The sequence below is a fragment of the Macrotis lagotis genome, chromosome X, assembly GCF_037893015.1.
Source record: "Macrotis lagotis isolate mMagLag1 chromosome X, bilby.v1.9.chrom.fasta, whole genome shotgun sequence".
NCBI classification, from domain to species: Eukaryota; Metazoa; Chordata; class Mammalia; order Peramelemorphia; family Peramelidae; genus Macrotis; species Macrotis lagotis.
In genome coordinates, this window is record NC_133666.1 from 86063716 (window position 1) to 86073248 (window position 9533).

General features: G+C 35.6%; 1 pseudogene; it reads right to left on the bottom strand.

The window, feature by feature from the left end:
• LOC141498731 (uncharacterized) overlaps window positions 1–7239 on the bottom strand; it is a 76332-nt pseudogene extending 69093 nt beyond the window's left edge.
• Between the last annotated feature and the right edge of the window lie 2294 nt (window positions 7240–9533).

The following is a 9533-nucleotide window of genomic DNA, read 5'->3' on the forward strand; positions in this document are numbered from 1 at the left end:
GTATTGGAATATATTATATTGGAAGAAATAGTACAGACATTCACATTGCTTTTTTTTGATACTGCTATTAAGGAAAATGAAAGCAGAACAAATATAGGCAATAGATGAAGGTTTAGCATGCTAAGATCTAAAAAAATTTTGTAAATTCACATTATAAAATACTTGTTTACCATAATAATTATGAAATAAATAAGAAAAGGAATAATCTTGAAAGACCCCAGGAGTATATAAGCTTGAAATGTAAAATATCAATTTCTAGTAGGCCCTAGGAGAACTGAACATCCTTTTTTCCCAGGACCTTTCAATGATCTATGTTGGAGGGGTCCTAGAGCTGAGAAAAGAGAATGTCCTACCTAAGGGATAAGTCTTGTGACTAACTGTTCTGATACTGAGTTTATACTTTTGACAGAATGTTAGAAGAGAAATGGTTCAAGGAATATAGAATATATGAGTATAAAAGAAAGTTTAAATTTAGTATTATCAGCTAGATTAGACAACAGAATCTTCCAGGCCAAAATTGGGAGGACCTATAGTGGGGGGGGGGAATGTATGGGATTTGAAAATAGGCATTTTCAGAAACAGAAAGATTTGAGCACAGAGAGGGTCAGAACTGTGAATTACCCTGGAGAAAAAAAAAAAAAAACTTAAGGTGGGGAGTGTTTGCAAAAGAGAGAAGCTCAGAGAAAAGACAGCCCTTAGGCCAGAGAACATCATTATCTTCCAGTGTCTAGGGGAAACACTATGGGTTAAAGGTTCAGGGAACAGTAATCACTTGTGGAGGAAGGGTCTTTGAACACAAAACCTCAGAAATATTAGATGAGGCATGACTCATGTAATATAGAATGTATGAGCTTGAAGGAAATTTGGTATTCAACATCAGGTATAGAAGTGGCAAGTTAAAAGTTGGGAAGACTACAGAAGAGAAAGAGGGACCATTTACTTGTTCTGGAAATGGAAATTTTGAAAGAAAGCAGGTTTTAAAAACTGGGAATGTCAGATCTGAGAGTTGTCATGGAGACAAAAGTGAGGAAACTAATCATGTCATTAGAAAAACAACAAGGGAGAAAATGTCAGATCTTGGACTTTCTTGGAAAACAGGATATGCAGCATGTATGGGGATTCAAAATACTTTGATTATCTGTTGAAGAAAATACCTTTGAGTGGAAAACATCCAAAATGGCAAGGATTAATTTACATATATATATATATATATATATATATATATATGTATGTATATATAGTAGGCCCAAAGTGGTGCCAGTTTTAACTGATTTTTTAAAAAAGAAAAACATCAATTTATCTAAGGAGATCATTCAGTAATTCCGATATAGTTTTTATTTTGTATCAGTGATTTATTAAAAAAAACCTCAAGTCAAGTACCTATTCTAAAAAACTATATTTCCAGAAGAATTTGCTGAGATAAATTTCATTTTTTTTGGTTACAAAAACCTCAGAAACCCAAGAACCCTGCATACTTAAACAAAAGCAGTTTCATGTATTTCTTTCTTTAGGAAAGGCCTCATGTTGTTGTTATTATTAATAAAAACAAATATCATGTAATTTTGGACAAAACCAACATGGCTCAATATAGAGAAGCTATTAGGGAAATAAATTTCATTTCAATATCAGATTGTTAAGACCAATATATATTTTGGTCATAATCAAGTTAATTTAAAAAAAGCATGCCTTGACCTATTTTAGTATGACATGACTTTTAAAATAAAACATGTCATGTTTTGGATGGTCCTTAGAACATTCAGAGGTAATCTTTCAATTTACTCTTCATGAGGGAGTATTGGACATTGCTGATAACATGTATTCAGAATGTCTGAATTACAATCTCAACACTGCCTCTGAATGTACCAATAAGAGAGAGGTAGTAGCATTTGGATGAATCTATATCAAAGTGAAGAGAACTCTTAGAATATAAAGTTCTGTCTAGGAATGTCTTAAAGATTTCCCTGTGTCAAATATGGGAGGGCCCATTAATTCTGTAGTCTGGAAGGGGTCTCACAATGGAAATTATCATTAATTCAAGGATTTGTGTTCACATATATTGTTGGCTAAATCATTGGTCAGCTTTGAAGGAAAAGAAGAAACAAGAAATGTTTGATTTTTCATAAAAGATCAGTCTTTTATTCAGTTTTAATGAATATTATTTATAAAAACTCACATATTTAAACAAAAAAGAATATGATTAAAGTGCTATGCATTTTTTCATAACCATACATTGGCTTCTTACTTATACCATGTATATGCATTCAATCTTTTGTAATCAGAGGTGAGGCTCAGCTCAGTCTCACTTGTCACTCCTTCACCACTTCTTCCTTTAACTGTACATTATGATCAGGGAGAGCAATTGCTTGAGGTTTTGAGGGAAACTTGTTTTTCATGATATTTTATTTTATATTTCCAATTATATGCAAAGATAGCTTTCAATTTTCATTCTTTTGTAAGCTTTTGAGTTTCACAAAGAAGTATTTTTCTACCATACTTCTTTTCAATCCTCTTTTCATGGAAGCGAATAAACCAACATAGGTTGTCCATGTACAATAGTGTTTAACACATTTTGATATTTTTCATGTTGTGAAAAAATAATCAAAACTAAAGGGGAAAACATGAAAAAGGGAGAAGAAGAAGATTTAAATTGAGTATATAGTTCGCTTTTTTCTGCATACAGAGTCCACCATTTTTTTCAACATTCATCCATTTTCAGGTTCAGGACTTCCATATTTTTCTACTACTTTCCCTTCCTTGCCCCCTCTCCGTGGCAAAGAAGAATCTGATCTATATTGTACATGTATAGTCATGTTTAATATATTTCCATATTAGTCAGGTTGTAAAAGAGGAATTAGAACTAAGGGGGAAAACATGAGAACGAAAGAAAAAACTAAAAGAAGCTTTGAAAAGGGAATAACATATGCATTGATCTGAACTCAGAGTCCATAGATTTTCCTCTGGGTGTGAATGGCATTTTCATGACATGTCCTTAAGTATTTTCCTTGATCATTAAAGAAATGAGAAGAGCTGAGTCTATCACATAGTTGATCATGTCACAGTGTTGCTCTCAATGTGTGCAATGTTCCCCTGGGTCTGCACAAATCGCTCAGTATCAATTCATGCAAATATATGCTAGAATGAACAGCAATGTTCTGACATTCATATTTCATAATTTTTTTTCACCATTCTCCAGTTGATGAGCTTCCAATGAGGAAACCTTTGAATCCAGAAATTTAAGCTTGTTTCGATTGTGAGATCTCTAATGTCATTTTTCAGAGACTAGAAGTAGAAGGGTGGGAGTTGTTCAGGAGTTGAGCATGTACATAATCAGAACTGTGCTGTTCAAATGAACTCATAAGAGAAACTTAACCCACCACCAACAATAAAGGAACAAATATAAGTAGACTGTTAATTTATATATGAGAATTTCATCTCTATGAAGGTCCTTAGAAAACTGAATGTGTAGGTTTCTAATTATCCTGAAAGTAGACAAGTTGGTGGTAGTCTAAGTTAAGAACACAATTTTTCCCAGTATGTAAGTAATTCCTACATTTGAATAGAACACCTCAGAATGGGTTGTGAAACCAGAATACTTAAACAGGTCTTTGACTTGGAACATAAAATATCTGAGCTTCATGGAAATACACAATCCTGAACAAATCATGACTGTCATGCTGAAACAGTTAATCATGGAATCCTGAGATGAATGAGCCAAAAGATGAATGAACATCATTTCTTGATTCCAATAAAATACTTATTGGGCATTAGGTATATCTAAGTAAAACAGATTTCTTTCTTTCAGGAGGAGGGGGAGGGCAGGGAGGGATGGAGAAAAATGTAAAACTCAAAACCTTGCAAGAAAAATGATTGGGAAAAATTATCATCGTGTGTATAAAAACTATATATACAAATATAAAAATAAAAGAAATTTATCTTACCTGGTAGGAAGGTAGGAGAAGAAAGGGATGGGAGAAAGGGGGTAGAGTATAATTGATAGTAGGAAGGGAAAATTGTGGGAGGAGGTAGTGAGATGAAAAACACTTTTGAGGAGGGAAAGTGTGAAAGGAAAGAAACAATGGAATAATTGAGTATGGGGGAATAGGATGGAGGAAAATACAGTTAGCAATACTAAATATGGGAAAAACATATTAGAGACAAGTTTATCTGATAAAGAACCCATTTCTCAAACACAGAACGGAGTCAGATTTATAAAAAAAATAAGAGTCATTCCACAACTGATAATTGGTAAAAAGATATGAACAGTTTTCTGAAGAGATTATCAATGCTATCTATTTAAATCATTTTTCAAATGTCCTGAATCACTGTTGACAGGAGAAATGCAAAGGGGGACAATTTTGAAGTACTACCTTATACCTACTGGACTGATTAATAGGACAGAAAAATAAAATGACAAATATTGGTTAGGAGATAGGAGAAATGAGACATTAAGACATTGTTAGAGGAATTGTGAAAAGAATTAAAAAATTCTGTAGAACATTTTGGAACTATGCCAAAAGTGTTATACAACAAGGTCTGTCCTTTGACTTTACAATGTCACTACCAGGCCTATATTTCAGAAAAGAAGAAAAAGAAGAAGAAAAAAGACCTATATGCATAAAGATATTTATAACAGCTCTTTTTTTTTCTGGTAACAAAGAACTGGTCATTTGAGGGGATGCCCATGAATTGGGAAATGGCTGAACAAATTGTTTTATGTGATTAAGATGAAATTCTATTTGGTAAGAAGTGATGAACAGATGCTCTCAGTAAAAGAAAAAAACTTCCATGAGGAGATGCAATGGGGAATGTACTATATACAAAGTAACAGCAATTTGGACTTGCTCTGAATAGTCTTGGGCTCCTTCATTGCTTTCTCCCACTCTTTCCCTTTGAACTCTTCGATGACGATGCTTTGCACACTGCCTTCATCCAGGCAATAGGGAGCGATTCCATAACCATCAGGGCTGGACAAGTGTATAGAAACTCTGCACCCCACAGCTCTTGCAGAATATGTGCTGGGCCTTGTGAGTGTTGAAGGTGTACGTGGTGATGTTCTCAGCACCCTTCAGAAACTTGAATAGAAAAGCTGGAATGATGAAGTGTCGGTTCTGTTTCTTTTTTGCAGATGCTACAGTTGCAGTCAAAAACAGGCTGATCAGCCAAAGCACAGATTTCAAAACGAATCACACCACAATGGCAGCCTCCAGTTCGTTTCACCAGTCCTTGGTATTCTAAGATGTCCAGGAGGAGTTTGGCCACCCCCTCGCAAGTCAGGCTCTGGTGCTTTTTACCCAGCGTTCCCGCTTTGCCCCGAGCTCCAGGGGGAAGCTCCCCAGGGGGGAACGACACCTTGGCAGCCTTGGCAGGGCCGGAGCCCCTGCCCCCCCCACCCCCGCTCTCTGAGCTCAGCCTCTCCCAGGCTCCCGCTGGAAAAGATTTTTCAAAACCAAAGAAGAGAGTAAGAAGAAAAATGGGAAAAATGAGAATCATTCAGGAGAATTATGAAAAAAACTGAATGAAGAAAATATCTTTAAAAGTAAAAATGGTCAATTGGCAAGGGACACAACACATCAAAAAGAAAAATTAACCAATTGGAAAAGGAATGAACTCATCAAAAAGTAAAATTAATGAATTAGAAAAGGACACACAAAAAGGGAATGAAGAAAATAAATCCCCCAAAATAGAATTGGACAAGTGAAAAATAAAAACTCTATGGGAAAAGATATTCAGGAAGAGATGATTTATGCATTGTGGTCTGCCTGAACATCACAATCAGAAAAAGAACCTTGACAATAACTTGCAGGAAAGAGACCCCCTAATAAAAACTCCAAGGAATATTATAGCAAAATTTCAGAATTCGCACCTCAAAGAGAAGATACTGTAAACAGTGAAAAAGAAGCAATTTAATTTCCAAGGAGTCATAGTCAGGATCACACAGGATTTATTAACATTAAAAGATCAGAAGGTCTGGAATATGATATTCTAGAGGCTAAAGAAGTTTGAATTACAACCAAGAATCCACCGATATGCAATATTCTGCATATTCTCTCAGGGAAAGAGATGGATTTTAAAGGAAATAGAATTTTCCAACTTACATGATAAAAACAACAGAACTGAACAGAAAATTTGATCTTCAAATATAAGACTCAACAGATGTGTAAAAATTTCTATAGAAAGGGGAAAAATGTTGGTTAATAAGACTAAATTATCTTATATCCCTACATGGGTAGAGAATACCAATAACTTTTAAAAATCACATTTCTCTTAGCAGAGTTAAAAGGAACATAATTAGAGGGTATGGAAAAGTTAAAGGGAGGATAAAAGGAAATTAGGTGTTGGTATATATTGATGATAATTTGATGATGCTTATGGGTCTTGTGAATGGTATTTCTCATGGGATAGTAGAGGGGAGAATACTTAGACAGAGGGTGTCACGGATTATGAAGTGACAAAGCTTATAAATCAATCAATCACTTAATCCTTGATAATTGTACTTCTATCAGGAAAGATAAAAGAAGTATGCTTTGACAGAGAGTGTGGGTACAAGACAGATATCAAACAATTAAGACATGGAAAAGAGGATTGTACCAGGAGAAGAAGTCATTAGAGGATAAAGAACAACACATGATGAGGCACAAAGGACTTATAGGGACAGAAGAATAACATTCCTTTCTAATTGGGTTCAAAGATTGGCAGGAATGATCTAGTACATTATGATTAGTAAGGACCAGCAGTGCTGTCCAGGGTACACCAAAGCAAATGAGCCCCTACAATCCAGGTGAAGGAAGCAAGATGACTGGGTCATTGGTAGCCATGGTGTTTGCCAGACCTCTCAGTCCATAAAATATCAAGGACAACTTGAAAGGTCAGCAGGAAAAATCTGTCAGATCAGAGTGAGAGTAGAGCACAGTTCAGCACAGGCTTCAGCAGTGTAGACCCAACCCTAGTTGACCAGGAGCAGACCTCAGGAGTCACTTCTGGTGCTCTCAATTGATGAAAGGTACAGAGGTTGCAGGAGATTGTAGAGCTCTCTTTGCTATTACTGAAGCAGAACTCTGCTGCTTTGCCCATACTCAGATCAGGGTCAAAGTTTGGGGCCCCAGTCTTAGGAAAAGGTTTGGAAGAACAAAGGATCTTAAAGCCTTGGTAGAGTAGCCTCCTTCTCAAAGTTCCATGGAAGAGAGGAGTTCTTATGGTCACCATAAGATCTTGGAGGAAGATCATGGACTTGAGGTCCATAGAGGTACCTCTGAAAATAGCTACAAAAACCCTCAAAAGCTTGGAATAGTGTATAGAGAGCTAGCTTCACAGAGTTAAAATCAGTTCATGAACTGGGGAAAAGGGCAAGCCAAAGAAGAAAAAAAAATCTGATCACAGACTATTACTTTGACCATATGGAAGATCAAAATGCACACTAAGAACATAACAAAGTAATAGCTTGGGTCAGCCCCAGTAGAGCAGGAGCAGACTTCAAGACAACTAAGTCAGCAGAGGTAGCTGATTTAAATGCTCTCAGCCCACCAATAGTAAGGGAATCAGAAGGAGATTATAGGGATCACTTTGCTATCACTGAGGTAGGACACTTTTGCTTTGTGCACATTCAGATCTGGGTCACAGTCTGAGACCTCAGTTCCAGAAAGAGGAGAAGAAGCATAACAGAGATTACTGCAGTAGCAGAGCAGGGGGCCTCCTCACAGTTCTGGAGCAGAAAGGAGTATTTATGGTCACTCACAGACCACAGCACAGGCCAGGAGAGTGGTATAAACCTCTTCTTAGGTCATAAGACTTTGGAAGTCTGAAACCTTGAAAGTCCATCCAAGTACTTCTGAAAACAATTGCAAAACCCTCAAAACTTGGGATTGTGCATTATCCAACCTGGAAGCAGAGTGTCACGATAACAAAGATTTAAAATCAGTTCATAGACAGTGGAAATGAGCAAACAAAAGAATTAAAATCTGACTATAGACCCTTACTATGATCATATGGATGATCAAAATACACACTTAGATGAAGAAAACAAAGCCTAAGTTTTTACAACCCAAGAATCAAATAAAAATTTGAATTGGGATTACACTATAGAAAAGCTCAAAAAAGGATTTTGAAATTCAAATAATGGAGACAGAGAAAAAAATTTGGAAAAGAAATGAGAGCAAAGCTGGATAATCATGAAATTGGAGTTAGCAGGAGATATAAAAAATTACTGGAGAAAATAACTTCTTAAAAATGATACTGGGTTAAATTGTAAAAAATGTTTAAAAAGCCAATGATTATAATTGCTAAAAAAAACCAGAATTGGCCAAATGGAAAAAAGATGCAAAAGCTTACTTTAATGAGGTTTTGAGGGAAACTTGTTTAAGAAAATAATTTCTTAAATAGAAGAATGGAGAAGAGGAAAGCTGATGATTGTGAGAAATTAAGAAATAATAAAATGAAACCATAAAAATGATGAATTTGAAATAAATGTGAAATATCTCTTTGCAAATACAACTGATTTGGAAAACAGATCCAGAAGAGCTAATTTTACAATAATTTGACTAACCTAAAGCCATGACAAAAAAGAGCTTAGATGTCATTTTTCAAGGAATTATTAAGGATAACTTTCCTGGTATTCTAGAAGCATATGTTAAAATAGAAAAACGAAAGAATCCACCAATTACCTCCTACAAAGATCCCCAAATGAAAATTGTCAATAATATTATGGCCAAATTTCAGAACTCTCAATCCAGGAAAAAATATTGCAAGCAGCCATAAAGAAACAATTCAAATATTGTAGAGGTACAATCAGGATGTCACAAAATTTAGCAATTTCTACATTAAGGCATTGTGGAACTTGGAATAGGATATTCTGGAAGGCAAAAGAGGTTGAATTACAAGCAAGAATCAAACTATCCAACAAAACTGAACATGCTCTTTCAAGGGAAAAGATGGACATTCAATGAAATAGGAGACCTTTCAAAATGACCAGGGCTCAACAGAAAATTTGGTATTCAAATACAAGACTCAAACGGAGCAGATATGTATTCTGAACTGCTTTTATTCCTGCAAGAGAAGATGACACTGAAAACTCATAAGATTCTCTCATTTATTAGGGCAGTTAGTTGAATTTGAAAAGGAAATATATTAAAATGATTGAGTTAATTTATGGGATAAGAATGTCCTAGGAGCTAAATGGAAAGAGGGAGGTATAATGGGTAAGTTATTTCACATAAAAGAGTCAAGAAAGAGTTTTTTATGCAGTAGGGTGGAAGTGGGGGGGTAAGCTGAAGGGGAATGAGTGAACATTATTCTCACTGGAATTAGTTCATAGAGGGAAGAACATTTGTACTCAATGGTGTATAGATAGCTAATTCTAGAGAGAAGTAGCAGAGGAAAGGGTTAGGATGAAGGGGGTGAGGGAAGAGGGGAAATTGATAGAAAGGAGGGAAAAGTTGGGGAGGGAGTAGTGAGATGCAAAATACTTTTGAGGAATAGAGAGAGAGAATGCAATAAATGGGGGTTGGGGAATATGGTGGAGGGAAAGAAAGTTAACAATA